Raw genomic sequence first — 21,783 nt, 5'->3', positions numbered from 1 at the left:
AGCTATTGAGAGTCTGTTTTTGGGTTACTCTGGTGACGGGGAATATTGACAGCATGCAGAACTGGGACTGGGGCTGGATCTGTGTCCCTCAGCCTGTAACACTGGCACTTTGGACGATCACGTCATCACTGAGGGTGGAGGCCAAAGTACCTTTTGTTGAGAGTGAGAACTGTAATCGTTCTGATCTCGATGGCTAAGGACACAATCTACAGTACATCTGGTAAATACAATACAGAACTACAGATGCTGGAGTATCTGACCCAAATAAAAATTGCAATTGGTGGAGAAACTCAGCAGGTCTGACAGCATCTGTGAACAAAATCAAAAATCACATGACACCAGGTCATAGTCCAACAGGGTCATTTGAAACTGCAAGCTTTCGGAGTTTCTGCTCTTTCCTCATGGCCAGCATCTGTGAAGAAGACCCTGCATCATCAGCACAATCCTTTTGTCCTCCTACCTTTTATTCTCTTTGTCTCTCTCTCTCTCTCTCTCACTCTCTGTCTCTCTCTCTCTCTCTCTCTCTCTCTCTCTCTCTGTTTCTCTCTCTCGCCCTGGGCTCCCTCGCCAACTATGCAGCCATACCTTTCCCACCTCTCCCGTCATCAACAGAAATATTACCTATTCCAAGCTGCTGTCAGTTCTGAAGAAGGGTCACTGGACTTGAAACATTAACCGTCTTTTTTCTTCACAGGTGCTGCCACATCTGAGTTGGCATTGGGGTTTCAGGGCAGGACTGGAAAATAGCGCATGTAAATGTCTGTTGCTGTGGTCCCACTGCGATATCAGAACTCCTCAGTTATTCTTGTGTAATAAAATAACAACTGTAGATGCTGAAAATCTGAAACAAAACCAGAAACTGGTGGAGAAACACGACAAGTCTGGTAGCCGCTGTGGAGAGAAAGCAGAGTTAAGGTTACAAGTTCAGTGACCCTTTTTGAGAAGACATAAAGAAGATGGTGGCTGTTAAAGATCTCATGGCGTTCAGAGGAAGGGTCACTGAACTCAAATCGTTAACTCTGTCTTCTCTCTACAAACACTACCAGATCTGTTGAGTTTGTCTAGCAGTTCCTATTTTCCTGTTATTTTTGTTTTGCTTAACATGACAGATGAGCCACACACAGCATTGAATATCTTGGTACAAATTGTATGACATAACTTATGTTATTTTAAAAAGGAAATGTTAATGACTATCCACCTGATAAGCCACCCAGTTGTGAGGAACTCACTGTGTGAGGGAGATTCATGTGACATCTTAAATTAAGTGTAATGACATTTATTGGGCATTAAAACATCTTTACTTTGTGGTCTGATGTGAAAATGCATAATGTATTGCATAAAGGTTGTAATCCATCAATCAGTATTTGTCACTGGCTTGTGTTGTTTCTCATGATTTGCTGATGGTTGCACCTGTCTAAGCATTAAATCCTGAGTACTAAACAATCAGAGTTCCTGTGTAATTAAACTTGAGAACTAATGTGCAAAGAATTGGACCTGTTCCCAGAGGTGGGATAATTTCAGTTTCTGACAAGGGGAATAGTGCAGGTGCGTGCTGTACATGTACAATAGCTACAACTTGAGGCGAGGCATGGGCTTTCCAGAAGCATGTCTCCCAGGTTGTCTGAAGTAACTCTCATACACCAAATTCACAGCTTAAGGGTGAGGTTTGTTGCATGTCGCATTTTAGTTCCCACTAAAAAAAACAGGTAGACAGAACAGAAGTTGTTGGAAAAGCTCAGCAGGTCTGGCAGCATCTTTGAAGAGAAATCAGAGTTAACATTTTGTGTCCAGTGACCCTTCCTCATAGTAGCTAGGAAAATGTTGATATGTGGAAGCTGGTGTGGGGGAAGGGTGTGAGGACTAAATGATATAAGTGATCGATGGGGATATGGCCCAAAGAGAGAGAAGAATGATTGGATAGACAAAGGAGTAGACAATGATCAAGTTGGGAGAAGTAGCTAACAGTGGGTTGTGTGTAATAGCAGACAAAGTGATAACAAGGCCTAATGTGTGGGGGTTAAGGAGTCAGAACATGGGAGAACTCCAGCCCGAAAGTTGTTGAACTCGATATTAAGTCCAGAAGGCTGTAGAATTCCCAAGTGGAAAATGAGCTGCTGTTCTTCCAGTTTCCGCCATTAATAGCTAATCGTCCTCTCAGACTGATCATTATCCACTCCTTTGTTCAACTGTTCTTCTCTCTCTTTGGGCTCTATCTCCACCTATTGTGTACTCTCTCCCTGCCCCCTGCCCTCCTCCACCCCATCTTCTCTATAAATCCAGCCTTTTCTGAGTTACAATCAGTTCTCAGGAAGGGAAATGGACCTGAAATATTAACTCTGACATCTCCCTCTAGATGCTGCCAGACCTGCTGAGCTTTTCCAGCAATTTCTGTTTTTGTTTCTGATTTCCAACATCCGCAGTAATTTCAGTTTTTTAAAAAGAAGAACCAGACAGTTGCTTCAGTGAGGTCCTGAAAGAGTGCTGCATTGCTGGAAGAGTTGCCTTTTATATGAGATGTTAAAACTAAGGCCCCATTTGCTGTCTTTGCCGTGTGTAAAAATATCCCATGGCGATCTTTCGACGATGACCAGGGCAGTTAACCCCAGTGTCCCATCAATATTTATCGCTCAATCAGCATCACAAAAACAGACAATCTGGTCATTATTGCTTTCCTGTTTGTGGGAGTTGGCTGCTGCTGAGTCCCTGCAGTAACTGCATGACTTCAATTGCTCTAAAGCATTTTGAGACACCTAGTCATCAGGAAAGGCACTTAATAATTGCCTGTTCTTCTTTTCCTTTACCAGAAAACTTGGTTTCAATTGCAGGAAGCATATGATGAATGATCCAGATACTCATGTGCTGCTTTTAGAGCCACACAGCCAATGAAAACTATCAGCAGCTCTTTTTTCTGTTATGAATTGTGCATTTGGACAGTCCAGCTATAGTTCTTAGAAGGCATGAGCCTACAAGCTGCAACTAACAGGCCATTGCATGACACTGAATTGTCTGTCACAGGTCAGGTAGAATGCAGCATAGCAGGCATGGGAAGTGAAAGTGCATTGTACAGGAAGGCAGGATTACAGTAATTTCATCCCTTGCCACAAATTTCATCCCTTTGTTATAAACTGTGTGAAATCTCAAAGTCGGATTACTACTAATGGCTCTGCTGTATCTCAAAATATGTGGAGGTGGTGGCTTAATGTTTTTGTCATTGGACTAGTAAGCAGAGCTGCAAGGTAATGTTTAACAGACAATGGGTCTGAATCGCACCGTGGCAGATAACAATAAAAATCTGTAATATAATAGACAGGCTGGTCTCATGATGACCATGAAATTACTGTCGATTGTCATAAAAACCAGTCAGGTTCACTAATGCCCTGCCATCCTTACCTGCTCTGGCCGACGTGACTCCAGACCCTTAGTAATGTGATTGACTCTTCAACTGAGGATGGGCAATAAATCTGGCCTGACCAGCAATGCCCACATCCCATATACGTTTAAAAGAAAGAAAAGAATTGCAGTATTGTTAGAGTACGGAAGGAAGCCATTTTGTCCATTCTGTGCCAGCTTTCCAAATGAGCATCTCAGTTTATGTCATTCTTCCTGTAATCCACATTATTACTTACCAAATAACCATCTAATTTTGTGGTTGGGTGTATGTTCGCTGAGCTGGGAAGTTGATTTGCAGATGTTTCGTCCTCTGTTTGGGTGACATCTTCAGTGCTTTGGAACCTCCTGTCAAGTGCTGCTGTACTGTGCCTTCTGGAGTTTATTTGGTTCCGTTTCTGCTGCTTCCTGTTGCTGGTTCTGGTACGTTGTTGTAGTGACCAGTAAACCGGGTCCAGGCCAATGTGCTTGTTGATAGAGTCTGTGGATGAGTGCCATGATTCCAGGAATTCTCTGGCATACTCAGACAACAACTTATCAGTACAAAAGACCAAATACCCATCATGTGCAAGACTAATGTAGTTTACAGGATTCCTTGCAAAGACTGCATGAAACACTATATAGGGCAAACACGCAAACAACTAACAATCCGCATCCATGAACACCAGCTAGACACTTAACGCCACAACCAGCTGTCCCTAATAGCCATTCACACAGATAACAGGGACCACAAATTCGACTGGGACAACACAATGATCACAGGATAAGAGGACAGCCAGAGAATTCCTAGACAGCTGGCACCCAAGGTACATATCTATACACAAGCCTTGAACCATCTAAGTCCCTTTTGAAGTCCTTAATTGAACCCACCTCCACCACACTCTCGGACAGTGCATTCCATACTTAACCGTTCGCTGCATGGATTTTTTTCTCTCAACAAGTTTGCATCATTTACCAGTTACTTAAAATTTGCACCTGTTTGTTCTCCATTCTTTCACAAGGGGGAACAGTTTCTCCTGATTCTAAATAGACCCCTCACGGTTTTGAATACCTCTATCAGACCTCCTGTTGGCCTTCTAGTCTCCAACAGGAACAGCCCATCATCTCCAGTCTCTCTGAAGTTCCCTGGCATCATTCTTGCAAATCTCTTCTGCCCTCTTTCCAAAGCCTTTACATCCCTCTTGAGGTCTTGTGTCCTGAACTGCGCACAATACTCCTGTTGCAGCAAGTCTGCAGATGTTAACTAAAGACCTGCACTTACTCCTCAACCTCTTTTTAGACTGTCATTGTGGGACTAGCTAAGTAGCTCTTACAGAGAATTGACATAGATAGGATGGACAGAACAGTCACTTTTAGCATTAATTCTGTGATTGATTTGAATAGAAATTATGACATTCCATATATTTATACTAGTTTGATGACTCTTCAATTTTTTATGTAGTGCTGACAAGATGGGGAAAAAAAATGTCTAGTCACAGTGTCAGTCCTAAGGCAAGTAACAAAAATATCCAACATTTCATGTTGGTAATGACGCCTTACCCATTACCACTTTCCCTGATCACATTTGATTAATAGTTTGGTAGAATTTATGGAATATTCTGGTTGTATACATAAAAGATATGAAGAGACCTCAGCGTGTAATTGCCACTGGCATCTATTGTTGTCAGGAAGTTGAGTTTTCAATTAATAGTATGCAAGCTAACTCTGTATGTATTAGTATTGGACTTTTTCATTGCCTTTCGGCAAGTTCAGGGTCTTGCTGTCTATGAACACGTAACTATCCATTTGTGACTTGCTACACGTCAAGAAAAGTTTTAATTGAACCAAGAACATCAATCATGATGGACAGTTTTATAAAGCTGCTGTTTATCTACATGTGTTCCAGTTGATGGATCCCTCAGAAGAACTATTCCAAATTATAATAGAGTCATAGAGTATGGAAACAGATTATTCAGTCCAAATCCTCCATATTGACTGGACATCCCAATCTGACCTCATCACATTTGCCAGCATTTGGCCTATCTCCCTCTAAATCCTTCTTTACTCATATACCCATCCCGATTAAATATTGTAATTGTAGCAGTCTCCATCACTTCCTTTGGCTGCCATACACAAATCACCCTTTACATGAAAAAGTTACCCTTTGGTTCCTTTTAAATCTTTACCCTCTCACCTTAAACCTATGTCCTCTAGTTTTGGACTCCCCCACCAGAGGAAACAGTCCTTGACTATTCACCCTATCCATGCTCCTCATGATTTTATAATCCTCAATTAGGTCACCCCCTCCCCCAATCTCTGACACTTCAGGGGAAAAAGCTCCAGCCTCTCCCTCTAGCTTAAACTCTCCAGTCCCAGCAACATCTGCCTTTTTGATCATGATTACTTACAGGGGCGGCACGGTGGCACAGTGGTTAGCACTGCTGCCTCACAGCGCCAGAGACCCGGGTTCAATTCCCGACTGACTGTGTGGAGTTTGCACATTCTCCCTGTGTCTGCGTGGGTTTCCTCCGGGTGCTCCGGTTTCCTCCCACAGTCCAAAGATGTGCGGGTCAGGTGAATTGGCCATGCTAAATTGCCCGTAGTGTTAGGTAAGGGGTAAATGTAGGGGTATGGTGAGTTTCGCTTCGGCGGGTCGGTGTGGACTTGTTGGGCCGAAGGGCCTGTTTCCACACTGTAAGTAATCTAATCTAATCTAATCATTGTAAATCTTTTCTTCATCATCTCAAGCTTGACAGCATCCTTCCTGGCGACCAGAATTGTATGCAGTATTTAAAAATAGACTCGTATCAAGATGTTGTCCAGTGTTTACATGATGTGATTAGATTAGACTTACAGTGTGGAAACAGGCCCTTCGGCCCAACAAGTCCACACCGACCCGCCGAAGCGCAACCCACCCATACATTTACCCCTTACCTAACACTACGGGCAATTTAGCTTGTCCAATTCACCTGACCCGCACATCTTTGGACTGTGGGAGGAAACTGGAGCACCCGGAGGAAACCCACGCAGACACGGCGAGAATGTGCAAACTCCACACAGTCAGTCGCCTGAGTCGGGAATTGAACCCGGGTCTACAGGCGCTGTGAGGCAGCAGTGCTAACCACTGTGCCACCGTGCCGTGTATAAGCTTTATTGCATTATTTGTATTGGTAGCAAAGCCTTGCTTGGTGAAGATGTGGCTTGAACTAGTTTCTCCTCAGCGTGATGATTTTCTATTGTATGCTCACCTTGTTTAACTATGGTTTTGGTGCATTACGAGATGGGATGTCTCAGCTGCTGTCACTTGTCAACAAATTCGTGGGAGAGTTTTGATTTAATGAGATTCTAACTCTAATCCATGTTGTTTTTAAAGCTGTCATCTATGATGTGTTCCCCCAGTAGCCCAGCATTGTAGTGATCCTAATGTCTGGTATGTTAATTGATCTCTGTGATCAGGAAGGCTCTGTATTCACAGCCAAGTACAGAGCTGACTGTTCTCCATGATACTTCTCTGGAAGCTATACAACTCGATAGAAAAATGCCAGGAATTCTCCTCTTGATTAAGATCCATTAACTATTGCTGGAAGGTTCATGTATCTTTCTAGGCCCAACTTTATAAAATTAAAGACAGCATCATCAGTGATTAGTTTATCCTGCTCCCATGCTGTTGCCTTATTTTATTAGTCAATCAGTGAAAGGGCCTTAAGTTCTCTCTCCTTCCCTCACTCTTTTTCTTCCTCTCTCTCTCTCTCTCTCTCTCTCTCTGTCTTGTGCTCTCATTGTCATCCTCTCTTCCCACCGTCACACTCACTCTTTCTCACTCACTTTTTTTCTCTCTCTATCTCTTTCTCTCTTCCTTGTCTGTCTCTATCTCTGTCTGTTTCTTTCTTCCTCTCCCTCCCCTGTCTCCTAGGCACACTCTCTCCTTTTCCTTCACCCTCCCACATACTCATCCACGTACTCATTGTCTCCCCCTCTTTTTTCTGTCTCTCTTTCTCTGTCTCCTCCCTTATCTCTCCCACACTCCTTCTCTTTCTCTCTCTCCCTCTCCCTCATTCCCTCTCCCTCTGTTTCCCCCTCTATCCCCTCTCCTTTTTTTCCCATTCTCTGTCCCTCTCACTCTTTCCCCACTCCACTTTCTCTCTTCTGTTTCTCCTATTTCTCTGCCTTTTCTGCACCTCCCTGTTTTTCTACGTCCTCCTCACCCCATTCTCTTCAAGTTTATTTTTGTATTTACTCAAATCCATCTCCTTTCCGAACATCCGGAGCTGCTCTGGTGCGGTGTGTTCAATCCTTTCCAAATGCAGATTGCTCCCTGCTGTTCGTAGTTATTTAATTTTTGTGCTGTCTCAAAGTACCCTGTGAAATTAATGTTAATTCATGCAGATTTTAACCATGCTTTGTGTTGTAGCTTCAGGTCTGCGAGGAAGTGAATTAAAATGTGTCTAACTATATTTCCTTCAGAATTCCAAACAGGGACTTGTTTCATCACTAGGGAAGAGTGGAAGGCCACAAATGTTGCTCCTGGTCGGCACTGATTTATGTTTTAAGCACATTGTTGTGTTGTATGTAAATTATGTTTTTGTATTGTTTTGCAAAAATTTTTTCATCAATCTAACCTGGATTTTTTTTTGTTCTGGATCAAAGCCACGGGAAATAGCAGCTGGAATTGGCTATTCGGCCCCTCAGGCTTGTTCCTGCCATTTAGCCCCTTGGACCTACGTCACCATTCAACAAGGTTGTGGCTGATTGGCTGGCTGTTTCAGTCCCACCTTCCCGCACTGTGCCATATCCCCAACTACCCTTCACATTCAAAAGCATGGATTTCTTTGTTGAACATTGTAATCAGAAACTTGTGGTCACAGAGCAGACTGCAATACTGCCTTTGTATTGTATTGTACACCCCTCTTGCTGTTTAACCTCTCTGTTTCCTGAACATGGCTGCATGAGTTGCCTTCAAAATGCATCGCCTGTACACAAAAAAGTGACAGTTGCCTGTCACTTCAACATACCACCTTGTGCCCCGGCCAGCATCTCTGTCTCTGGCTACTGCAATACTCTAATGAAGCTCAGCACAAACTGGAAATTCAGAAACTCATTTTCTGCTTGGGAACTTTTCAGCCTCCTGGGTTTACTATTGAGTTCCACAGTTTTAGGGCCTGAGGCCATGTCCTTACCCCTTATCCCCATATCCTGGGCCTTGTCATCACATGGACTCTTAATTCACAACTACCTATTGTCAGTCTCTAATAGCTCCCATTAGCAGCCAATTATTCCACCAGAATCACCTTTAATCCACCCCTTTATCTGTCCAATTGTTTTTCTTTGTCTCTCTGGGTTCTATCTCCACCTATCATTTACTTCCCCCCTCCGCCTCCCATCCCATCTTCATATACAGTATACCAACCTTTTCCTAGCCACAATCAGTTCTGAAGAAGGATCAGTCGACCGTGCAGATGCTGCCAGACCTCCTGAGTTCTCCAGCAATTTCTGTTTTTGATGCACATTTCTAGTAACCTCAGCTCTTTGGTTTTTATGTTTAAATGCGTTGTCTGTTTGTTTTTCTTGATAATCTGAATCTATTCCTAATCTTCATGTTTAGATTAGATTAAATTAGATTCCCTACTGTGTGGAAACAGTCCCTTCGGCCCAACAAGTCCACACCAACCCTCTGAAGAATAACCCACCCAGACCCATTTCCCTCTGTCTAATGCACCTAATGCTATGGGCAATTTAGAATGGCCAATTCACCTAACCTGCACATCTTTGGACTGTGGGAGGAAACCGGAGCACCTGGAGGAAACTCACGCAGACACAGGGAGAACGTGCAAACTCCACACAGACAGTCACCCGAGGCTGGAATTGAACCCGGGTCGCTGGCATTGTGAGGCAGCGGTGCTAACCACAGAGCCACCGTGAAAGGAATCTAGTTCATTCTCTTGGATGCTGAATCAGTCAACTGACTGTTGATTGTCTCGACTAGCTCATCCTTGTTAATCTCTTAAAATGAGGTTTCTAGTCATTTTCATAAGTCGACTCCATACAAATGATGGCAGAAATCTGTTATTGACAACACAACTTTGAACTGAAGACATACTGTACTTAGAAAACTTCGCAGCTTGTATTCACCCTCAATTGTTAAGATCCCTGCCGATATTATTACTGATTCAGGGCCTAAATCTTGCTTGATAAATCTTCTTTTTTGATTTAGTGAGGTGGTCTTTCACAAAAACACAGGCATACAATGCTGCAGATCTGCAAAACAAGCTTACTGTGTAAGAGGAGTCAAGATAATATGGAACAAGCTATCTACATATAACCCAATTTTGAAGATTTCAAAATGCAATATTTTGCTTCCACCAACAGCATCCCTTCACAGTAATTAAAAACTGCAAGATATTCCCTTTTCTATAACTTTATAGGTTTGACTTAACTGTTACTTTCAGTTCCTGGCCTTGAGAGTTTGACAGTCTCTTCCTTAGCATTAACACAACTTGGGTTGTAGGCGAAAGTGAGGACTGCAGATGCTGGAGATCAGAGTCAAGAATGGAGTGGTGCTGGAAAAGCACAGCAGATGAGACAGCATCCAAAGAGCAGGAAAATCGACATTTCGGGCAAAAGCCCTTCAATTTAGGTTGTACCTTCTCAGCTTTGAATGACCCTTTCATAATTCTAATCACTTCTGTTCTGGAACTTTCAAACTAACCCCTTACACCCTACTTTCTAACTCTTCTGAACTAACTCCTTTCTCTAGGCGGAACTGTTTCATGTATCTAACTCTGACCAGGATCTCAATGAGCTGAAACTAAAAGCTGGTCAAGCTATGGGTTCTTCTCCCCCAAGTGAAAAAAAAATCAGTTCCTAATCCTTCGAATTGAGAGCAAGGTAATTACCTTCAATGTTTGTACTGTCTACTTGTAATGCTCCCAATGCAAAAAAATTCCAATTAATACCCTAGGAACATTCATACCTTTTTCTTAATAGAGGCCAGAAATACTGAATGTCACATACCTCACAAACCCTGAGTTGTCATGTGAATGCCATTCCCTTTAGGGTCCCTTTTGAGATACACAAATCTGACTTGGCTTAGAGCAAGTTTGTACACATGAACTCCATAAACTTGAGATTGTCCAAAGCTTTGCTGCCCATAACTTGTACCACTTCCTGTTATCCAATTGCCTTTGTGCTCACTGATCTGCATAAGCTCCCAGTCAAGCAACTTCTTGATTGTCAAGACATGCTTGTTTTTACATCCTTCCATGGCCTCATCCCTTCCCTATCTCTCTGATCTCCACCATTATCACAATCCTCTGAGATACCTGCATTCATAGAATTCTAGCCTCTCGCACATACCCAGTATTTACTGTTACTATTGAGCTACCCTCCCTCTTTGACCAAGCTTTGGCATCTGACTGGATATCTCTGCATGTGACTTGGTGTCTCACACCTGACTTGGGTTGTACTTTGCTAAAGTGCAAATTTAGGCCTTTGGTTACATTAAAGGTATTTTGATTTCATAGAATTTTCATAGAATCCCTCCAGTGTGGAAGCAGGCCATTTGCCCCACGCCGGTCCTCTGAAGAGCATCCCACTCAGTCACACACCCCGAGCAAACCTACATCTTAAACCTCAACCTGAGCTACAAATCTCCTCAAAACGCGCTAACCCTGTTAGTACTCTTTCTGAGTTTCTTCTTTTTTTAAAATCCCTTTTGCGAAACTGTGAGCTGAGAATTGAAAGTGATCTTTGGACTGTGAGCAACAGTTTTTTTTGAGAAAATAGCAAGATAATATTTGTTTATAGTACCAAGGCAGGTTAATTCTTGCTTAAAGAACGCTGTAGATGTTTCGGTTCTGGAGAAACATGCTCAAGTGTTGGCAGGTGTTTGGATGTTATCAGGGGCCATCCATGGAGGCTGGTGTCAAGAAAGAGAAAGTTGAAGAAAAGCAGAAAGAAAAAACGAAGTTTGAATTTTTAAAAATAAATCTGTCACATTATGGTTGCCAAAGGCACAAGACAGAGATTTGATTACTCTCCTCCCATTATCAACTTACGGAAAGTCCAAAGAGTAGAATCTCAGTTGTAAGAATTAAATGAACATTCCTCGGAGCTGATAGGAAGCTATTTACATTATCCATTGTCTTCAGGTATCAACCAAGCTATAATCTCATTTGCCTGCATTACCATGCATCGTGGAAACTGCTCAAGTAAATGACCAGTTGTATATCTTCTGGTTTTCTTGAATTCATCCTCGTTTGTATATTAGAGAGTGGGGGCTAGAGTCAAAAAAGATTAAGTTTGAATTATTCACATTAATTTGGTTACCTTGTTTAACTTTGATCTATTGAAGTTGCTGTATTAATCATAAGCTAATGCTTTTGTTTAAGCTATAAACTTGGTGTCTCATTTTGTTTATTCAAAACGTCTGGTTAGGAATCATTGGGGTCAATTTTGAGGGTCATTGAATGTTTTAATTTTGCAATGTTGTAAATACAGGCACAGGGAGACTGATTTGATTTGACTTGACTGTCTTTCCTTGTGTTATAATAATGTAGCGTTGAGGTAAACATTGAGGCCAGGAAGTTGTAAGAGTAGCCAGTTGATAAATGAAGTACTGTTTCATGCCTTACTACTGAGCTTTATTGAAATGGTGAAGGGGACAGAAGACAGAGGCCAGAGTATTTTTTGCTTCACCTCCAAACCTAAAACCGAAACAGGCCCTCCTAGATGGAGCAGTGCCCCGTTTTATTATCATTATTTGAAGACTGATGGCATGTTTTAGTGTACTTATGCACCCATGTTTTTCCATTTACACACGCTGTTCCATGTTTTATAGACATCAAAGATTTATAAACTGATTCGACACTGCTCCTTCAGTCTAGCTGCTTCGTTTTCTAATCTGAACCTTTCCTCCTGCTTTGAATGTTTCTAATCTTCTGTGCATTTTGATACACTTTTTCTTTTGAATCATCGCTTGGCTATTTTTGAAAATATAAAGTCTGTTTCACATTTTGGATGATTGGCTCAGGAAACAGAGCAATGAAATCCCTGTGGTCTGGCACCAATCCAGCTGATTTTGTGTGTGAGCTGTGCTGAGTTTTATGAAGGTGGATTGTGTGGTTAGAATCGGGCTGCAAATTTCTGGCTGTTTTTAACTACCTCTGCTCCATGACCCCTCATATTAAATGGGTGGTATTCATTTGATCCTGAGGCTGAGTTTCAGATACAAGAACCAATTGTTTCTTCTGCTCTGTAACTGTTTAATGCTTCCATTGCCACATGGAGGGTTCACAAATACAATTAGCTGGCACTTTACTGAAGGTGGAAGGAGTCAGAACTTTTGAAACTAGTTTAATTTATATTTCTTTAAAAGTTCCAGTAGGCATTGTCAAAGTGCAGAATGGAAAATAAGATACAGTTTCACATTGAGAAATACAATGCATTTTGGCAAGAATATGTGTTCTATCAACTGGATGTAGCAAACATTCCCCAGAAACTTTTCACTATCTACAAGGCACAAATCAGGAATGTGGTAGAGTACTCTCCACTTGCCTGGCTGAATGCAGCTCCAACAGCACTAGTAGCTCCACAACATCTAAGACAAAACCATCTGCTTGATTGGCATCCCATTCACCACCATCTTTATTAACTCCATTAACCACTGGTGCATAGCGACAGCAGTGTATACCATTTACAAGATACACTGCAGCAACTCACCGAGGTCCCTTATGACAGCACTTTCCAAACTTGGATTCCCTACCACTCAGGAGGACAGCAGATGCATGAGAAAACCAACACCTGTACATTCCCCATCAATCCACCCACCTTCCTGATTTGGAACGGTATCGCCGTTCCTTCAGTGTTGCTGGGTCAAAGTCTTGAAATTCCCTTCCTAAGAGCACTGCTGTATTTACACCAAATAGACCGCAGTGTTTCAAGAAGGTAGCACACCACTGCCTTCTTAAGGGCAACAAGGCATGGGCAATAAAGGCCACTCAAATTTGTGTGAACAAATAAAAGAAGAGATCCAAATGTTCAATTCATGTCATTCTAGAAGTGTCACTTATGAGTGGATCAATTCACAACTGATCAAAGAACATTTTGGTTGTCAGAAGCATTGAAATTGAAGGAAGGAAGGAATGGTAAATTTGTAGATAACTCTGCTGAGGCTCTAATTAGTCTGATCAGTAGTTTGAGGCTCTGTTATAGCTGGGGCACTAAAGCCACACAATATGGTGTTGATTCATCTGGACAGTTTCAGGAGGGGAAGCTTTGAAAATACTGGGACCAAGATTTCCACCCATCTTTCCACAACAGCAAAATAGGTTTCAAGAAACTTTTAATAGAGGTCATTAAAATGTAAGGTTCACAACATGGTGGAGTTTAAAAATGCTGTTATTTCTGTCTAGGGGGTTGGTGGAAGAAGATTTCTCCAAGTGATTAACTTGTCAGGCAAGTTAGGAGGAATTCCTTCACGTTTAGCGTTGTTGGAACATATTGCTTAGTCACAGGGAGGGGTTGAGGTAGAAACTGGTGTGTGTTAAAAGGAAAATTGCTAACTATATGAAGCAGAATGAGACAGAGGGGAGAAATTGACCCAGTGAGATTAGTTTTGTATTGGCTAGCCAAGAATAGCACAGATTTGTTGGACTGGTTTAGTTAGCTATCTAACAACTGTGATAGTTTATTTGAACACACTGTTGTATTGCTTGCGTTTATTTATGAGCAAGATTAATATGTTGGATAAAAGACATGCTGAATAATTACAGGAAGAGTTATTTATAAAGGTGAGACCTGTATAAACATGCTGCAGTTTTTCCCACCATAACAGTGCGTGTCCTTCCAGAGATGAGAAACTGCTGAGTAAGCTGCTTAATAAATATGGATTTAAGTTGGATTCAGAGCAGTGCCAAGCATGATCTCAGTGTGCTGGGGTGCCATCAAGTGTTGTTATTTCTTCCTAATTATAGTCAAGTAGACTTTGATTTTTTTAAAACTTTGTATGGGTGATGAGAGAAGACGACAACGCAAGTTTAGGGAGTGGGTGGGACTGAAAGGCATCTTGTTGCAGGGCAGTGCCGAGTTTGAAACAATGGAGCAATGCTTCACACTTTCAGCGTTTCACACAAAGTCTGAGTGCTTTAGGAAAGTGGATGTGAGAGTGGTGACATCGGGTAGGATAGCTTTATGAAAAGAGAAGTATGTGAGGGAGGTGGGGGATTTCACTCCCTCTGCACACAGGCCCTTAAATTGGAATATTCCAGATTTGCAAATGTGTGGAGCTCACTAGCGCAAGATCTGGTTGAGAGACATTAAAATAGAATAATAATAAGGCTATGCTGATGAGGTTGGAAGCTGACTTGTGTGGAGAATGAACATGAGGGTGATGAGAGGAGACAGTGGAACTCAGAGTTAAAGTGAGGAGGCAAAAGAAGCTGATGGGATATGGCAGTTGGACTGCATTGTTTGATTGGCCACTTCTGGTACAAAGTTGATTCTATGCAATGTCGCCATGTTTCTCAGTGTAACTCAGATGCTAACCTGTCTGGAGAGCTTCTTCACTGCAGCCTGACCCAGAATACTGATTTATCACCTGCTCACTAAGACTTGCCAGCTGATGACACAGAAAATCCAGTCGCCCAAAGCTGGTCCTTGATCTGGTTTTAAGGGGCAAGCGTTTTGTTGAGAGTGAAGCTATTCCCTGTCATTGAGTCTAGCTGATTGGTCCCACAGCAGGGAGAGGCCTTACCGAAGCACCTCATTATTTTTAATGAACTGTCCAAGGAGAGACAAGTTCCATGAGAATGAAAATCCAATCTAAGACTTCAGTGCTATATTGTCAAAGGTGCCATTGTTTTACTGATGGAATCGAGGCCCTCTTTTCTGTCTCATGTTAACAAAAGTACTGTCGATCTCATGGAACCTTTTCAAGGAAGAGCAGGAGTGTTTTCCCCAGGGTGCTGGTCAACAATTGTCCATCAACTTTAAAATAGAAGATGCTTATCTGGTCATTGTCACATTGCTATTTCCTGAGGGCATAAAAGGTTGCTGCACTTCCCATAATGCAACATGATTGTGTTTTATAGATACCTATTTCATTTACTGTAAAGCGCTTTGAGATGTCCTGAAACTGTGGACGCCACTTTTTCTGTAGAGCATCTGATTGGCTGAGGATAAGTTCTTTTTCTGAAATATCATCAATTGTCCCCCAAACTGAAGGTGATGTCTACTCATGGTTGTGAGTTTCTGTTGTGGGTCTTCACAGGACTGCACAGGACATTTCTTGACCTGCAGATTTGAGGGCACATTGGGCAGGATGTCTCTTGAGGTGATAGGACCCGGTGAGCAGGATTTGCTGTCTTTTCTCTCCACCTCTGTCAACATTCTGCCTCATCATTAAGATATTAGGAAATAATGTGTGGTGCAGCTCTGGACAAGTTGTTGCCATTCTGAACATTGGCAGAAAGCTCCTCTCAGCATTAATGTCAACGTTGTTGCCTACAAGGAGCGCTTGTGAATGTTTTGCTGTGTTTTCTTTCTCCACTCCTGGAATAGTGGTCATTTTGAATTTGAGAAAACAAGATCTAGCAAGGCAGACTGTGTCCAGATGGCTGAAAAGTATGTATAGTCCATCGTTTTGCAGGAGTTTTGATTGAATATGCACAGAGTTGTCTTCAAGAAAGGCTCCAACCTTTCTTTATGTTCCACTGATTTGAACTCTGAGAATGGAGCGAATGCATTGCTGATGGAATTTCTCCTCTGCGTTTATGTGTTGCTATATATAACTCAGCCCTCGCTGCAGGTAGGAGTGTAGTGACAACAGCTACTCCATACACTAAGCCTTTCGTTAACTTGCAAAGGTCTTTGTTATCAAACACTGGTTTGTAGAATGTTGAACTGACACAGGTAATCGGGTTGTAGATCTCATTGTTCAAGGTGTCAGTGGTCAATGCTTACATGAGGGGTGCAGTATTTGGCTGACCAGGTACGAATTGTCAAATAGGTTTGGTCCTGGCAGCATTCATGGAAAGACTAGGTGATTAGATTTTCTAGATTAGACTTACAGTGTGGAAACAGGCCCTTCGGCCCAACAAGTCCACACCGACCCGCCGAAGCGCAACCCACCCATACCCCTACATTTACCCCTTACCTAACACTACGGGCAATTTAGCTTGGCCAATTCACCTGACCCGCACATCTTTGGACTGTGGGAGGAAACCGGAGCACCCGGAGGAAACCCACGCAGACACGGGGAGAACGTGCAAACTCCACACAGTCAGTCGCCTGAGTCGGGAATTGAACCCGGGTCTACAGGCGCTGTGAGGCAGCAGTGCTAACCACTGTGCCACGGTGTATGCAGAATTGGAGAGATTGGGAATGGCTAGCCAATATGGAAGCCAGCAAGTGCCACTTAGACCAAGTTCAAACGTAAGGTTGTCGTCACTGAAGAATAAGGCCAGAAGAATTAGCAGACAAAGCCATCATTGATTTCTGCTTTTTATTTTTAAAAATTACTTTGAAACAATCTGTGTCCCTTTGAGACTTGAAGTATATATGTTTTTATTACGATGGGCAATGTTATGAACGACGGGAAGTAAAGGAGGTATCAAGTGTCAGAGCATGAGTCAGGTCATTAAGTGTTGGTGCCTCTCCCAGAAAGTGGATACGTCCACTTAGTAACTTGGCAAAAATATTGGATTATCTGCAAAAACTATAATTGACTTGGATCAGGGTAGATGTTTTTCAGTCTACATTGTCATCCTGTGGTTTAGGTTCTACAGTTATGACTTGTCTGCTTTTAAAAAGCGAAGCACAAGGCCTGTTTAAACAAGCCAGAATTGTAATCTAGTTTTTTTGGAAGCGAGGTGACTGGTTCGAAGGTTAACTCCAGCTTTTTCCAGTGATTCGGCCCATTTTCTGACATCTGCCTTAAAATGACCATTGATTTTGTGATAACTTTAATTCCATACAACTGGTTGTGATCTTACTACATCCTCTGAATGTGAAAGGGCAACTTTGGTTTAGTGCTTGGCTAAGTATCTCATAGCCTATGCTGTGCAACTGAACAGATGCTCTAAAAGTGATTGATTTTCTGGATGAGCTTTTGTGTTTGTTTAGTTAATTCCTGAGCACAATGTTTGATGGCACTGTGTCATCATATGCTTCTCGTGCTCAATTCTTTTACATTCTCTTTACACAAGCATGTACCAAATGTTTAATAGAAACTGGCATTTATATGTTATGTATTTTAATTTAATGACTGCCCCTGTGCACTTGAATTTCTAGGATAGAAGAGTTTTAGGTTGGTGACTGAAACAATGGTCCAAGCAATGGATTTTGAGGATTTTCGTTTTGCAAAATGATTCTAATGTGTGAAGTTATGCTGACAACGAATGGGGTTGTCAGTTGATCTTACGGTGTGGTGCACATGCATACACTGGAAGCTATGTAATAATACACAGGACCCTGTTTCTTTTCAGACAGAACACATACAGAGAGGGCAGTTATTTTAATTCAGATAATTAGGTGATAGCCATCTCTTGTTCATTTCGCAGGATAATGTCTTGACTAATCAGAATCAAAGTGCCTCTTTTAAAATTTAATCAAAGCTTGGTAGTTAACTGTCACTCATTATTTAACTGATGCTTTCTCCAAGGCAATGCCTCTACCAATCAGAGTCCACCTGCCAGCCAATCAGCGCTATTCTTTCATACTGTATGATTTTTTTTTCCCTTTGAAGAATTTTGCAATTGGTCCTGATGAGTACAAGACAAAACGATGGCAGTCGTTGTTGGAAATCAACCATCTTACCCTCAGGACATTGCCACAGGAGTTCCTTGGGCCTAGTCACCTTCAGCTGCTTCATCAATGATCTTAACTCCAACATAAAGTCAGAAGTGGGATTGTAGCTGATGTTTACACAGTTTTGCAGTACCATTCGGGACTCATCAAAAACTGAAATAATCCATGTTCATCTGCAGCAAGACCTGGATAACAGTCAGGCCTGGGCTGATTAGTGGCAAGTAGCACCTGGCAATGACCATCTCCAGCAAGAGAAAATCTAACTAACTCCTTGTTGAGATTCAGTGGCATTACCAATGCTGAGAGCTGTGCTGTCAACATGCTCTGCGTTACCATTGATTAACTGGCCAGTCATATAAATACTGTGGCTGCAAGAATAGGTCAAACACATGAAATTCTGAAGCCAGTAACTTACTTTTTACTCCTGTGGTTTGCTCAGCATCTGCCAGCTGAGGTCAGGGGTGTAATGGAATGTTCTCTATTTGTGTGGGTGACTGCAACTTCAACAACATTTAAAGCCCAACACATTCCAATACAAAGCATTTCACATGGTCATTACCCCATCCGTTACCTTAAACTTCCATCCTCTTAAACAATGCGCAGCAGTATGTACCATTAACAATTACATTGTGGCAACTCATCAAGGCTCCTTTGAAAGCACCTTGCAAACCCCTGGCCTCTACCAAGGTCAAGAGTGACAGATACTTGGGAACACCACAATCTGCAAGTTCCTTTTCAAGTTGCACTCCAGTCTGACTCAGAAATACATCGCACTTCCTTCAGTGTTGCTAGATCATGGTCCTAGAATGTGTGTGTATAACTACATCACGTGAATTTCAGCAGTTCAAGAAAGCAGCTCAGCACCACCATCTCCAGTGAACGTGAAAATAGACAACAACATCCTATATCCCGTGAAAGAATAAAACTATGTTGCCATCTTGAATGTTTCCCCCAGCTATAAACTTGCTGCCAGAAGTAACAGAAGAAATTATTTAACAATAAGCTGTCATTCTGCATAAAATGGTTGTTGTTCAAAATGACTTGAATGATGTTGGTCATAGGTTTTCTCACAGAGCTGTATTCATATATTGGAAACCAGAACCACAACCTGGCGTGTTTGGCTGGAGTTTGAATTATTGGATTGGACTGTGTTTTATTTTATCCCTCTGTCAATGCTCCAGGCCTTTCTGATTTGGCTGCCTTCCACATTTATTGAGGTAAGTTCGTCCGTCTTCATTTTGGCTGCACCCACTGCCTCAGTTCATATTCTGGAGTCTGCCTTACATCCCAGAGTTAAAAATTACACAAACACCAGGTGCTGCTCCTTCGTCAGAACATAGAACATTACAGCACAGTACAGGCCCTTCGGCCCTCGATGTTGTGCCGACCTGTGTAGCCACCTGAAGCCCATCTAACCTGCACTAAAACATTCTTGTCTATATGCCTATCCAACGACCATTTAAATACCCTTAAATTTGGTGAGTCTACTACTGTTTTGGGCAGTGCGTTCCTCGCCCGTACTACTGTCTGAGTAAAGAAACTACATTCTGACATCTGTCCTATATCTATCACCCCTCAATTTAAAGCCATGTCCCCTCGTGCTAGCCATCGCCATCTGAGGAAAACGGCTCTCACTGTCCAACCTATTTAACCCTCTGATTATCTTATATGTCTCAATTAAGTCCCCTCTCAACCTTCTCGCTTAAAAAAAAAGCCTCAAGTCCCTCAGGTTTTTCTCGTAAGACTTTCCCTCCATACCAGGCAACATCCTAGTAAATCTCCTCTGAACCCTTTCCAGAGCTTTCAAATCCTTTCTATAATGTCCAGAACTAGAGGGCATAGGTTTAGGGTGAGAGGAGAAAGATATAAAAGAGACCTAAGGGGCAACCTTTTCATGTAGAGGGTGGTACGTGTATGGAATGAGCTGCCAGAGGATGTGGTGGAGGCTGGTACAATTGCAACATTTAAGAGGCATTTGGATGGGTATATGAATAGGAAGGGTTTGGAAGGAAATGGGCTGGGTGCTGGCAGATGGGACTATCTCAGGATTCCCTCCAAATCTTGCCAACCACCATTAGGCTCACCAGTCTACAGTTCCCTAGCTTGTCCTTACCACCTTTCTTAAACAGTGGCACCACGTTAGCCAACCTCCAATCTTCCGGCACCTTACCTGTGACTAATGAAAATACAAATATCTCCTTCGTCACTATCCACAACTACCTGACTAAGCTAGCTACCTGATAAAGGAGCAGCACTGAAAAAGCTTGTACCTCCAAATAAACCTGTTGGTGTACAACCTGGTGTTGTGTGATTTTTAACTTTGTCCACCCCAGTCCAACACCAGCACCTCCTCATCATTACATCCCAGAGTCAGCACTACCCATCCCTACTTTTCACCCATGTGTATTCCAACTCACTTGCTATTTTCAGTTCCTTTCGGTTATGGCTGGCTTGTGCTGTCCTATCCAGAGTGGCTTGTTCAAGTGCATGTGGCCTCCTGCTTTCATGACTGTCCGTGCTTTGATCTCATTGTTCACTGCTGACTTGCTTGCACATCTTAACCTTTTCTGGTGCATTTGCCCTGGCCTCCTGCCAGCATGATGGGTGCAAGGTGAATCAAGTTACTCTGATAGCCTTACTCAACAGCCTCTTCATTGCGACCCTTGTCTGACGATAGATGGACATCAGCCTTTTGTCTTCAGGGTCCACACTTATCCACAAAGATTCGTGAATGTCAGTCATCGTCTTACATCTCCAGCGTAAAGTGTTGTGTTTAAGTCCAAGTTCAGAGCCATCGGCATAAAGACTTAGGCTAACATCCCAGTATAGTTTGATTTTATTTATGCATGGGAAAGGGTGTTGTTGGTTAGAACAGTATTATTTCCCATTCCTAAATATCCAAAGGGCAGTTAAGAGTCAACCACAGTGAAGGGATGCTGCAGTATTATTTTAATTAGATTTAAAAACAAGATGCTTTCAGCTCTCTTAGGTGCAAGATCACTGGGTATCCTTACAGCAATGCAGATTATGAGGTTGCTTGTCCCTCATTGTATGTTTGCAGATTTTCTGCTGCCTTGCCTACATTCTAACAACGACCATATTGTGAAAGTACTTCTGTGCCTGTGATAATGCTGCATGTTACTAAGGAGTGTCTCCTCTCCAGAATAAATGGAGGACTAATTGCCTCTAATTCATCAAATGAGGAGACTATCACTTAGCTCTGAGGATTTGCATTTTCTAAATCAAAACATGAACAATTGTGTAGTACTTAAGTGGTGGTGAAAGATGCATGAATTTAAGTCTTTTTTATTTAAGTGAATGCAATTTCTGACCAATTTGCTTTCTTCCCAATTGTGCTTCTGGAATTGAATTCACCTTTGTTTAAAATTTAAAATTTTCTGACAGCTTTCTTTTGTTTATTGACTTGCAGCTCATTCCACCTGCTGCTATTTTAGTCTCCTTACCTTTCTTGGTGTTTAAACAGATCGACTTGCCAGTTTACAGTATTTGTCTTTCCTAAACGTGTTGTCTACCAGGCAGGTATAAAGTGCCAAGTTTTATTTTAAGGTCTTCATCTTGTTGCCATTTTTCTCTTTTTCAACCAATTCTTAAAGA

General features: G+C 42.2%; 1 protein-coding gene across 2 annotated transcripts in view; it reads left to right on the top strand.

Moving 5' to 3' along the window:
- Positions 1 to 21,783, top strand: part of smyd3 (SET and MYND domain containing 3) — a 781,377-nt gene that overhangs the window by 216,304 nt on the left and 543,290 nt on the right. The window lies entirely within an intron of this gene.

Source organism: Hemiscyllium ocellatum, chromosome 10 (genome assembly GCF_020745735.1).
Source record: "Hemiscyllium ocellatum isolate sHemOce1 chromosome 10, sHemOce1.pat.X.cur, whole genome shotgun sequence".
In the NCBI taxonomy this organism is placed as follows: domain Eukaryota; kingdom Metazoa; phylum Chordata; class Chondrichthyes; order Orectolobiformes; family Hemiscylliidae; genus Hemiscyllium; species Hemiscyllium ocellatum.
The sequence above is the reverse complement of the archived record's forward strand: the minus strand, read 5'-3'. Positions and strand labels throughout refer to the sequence as shown.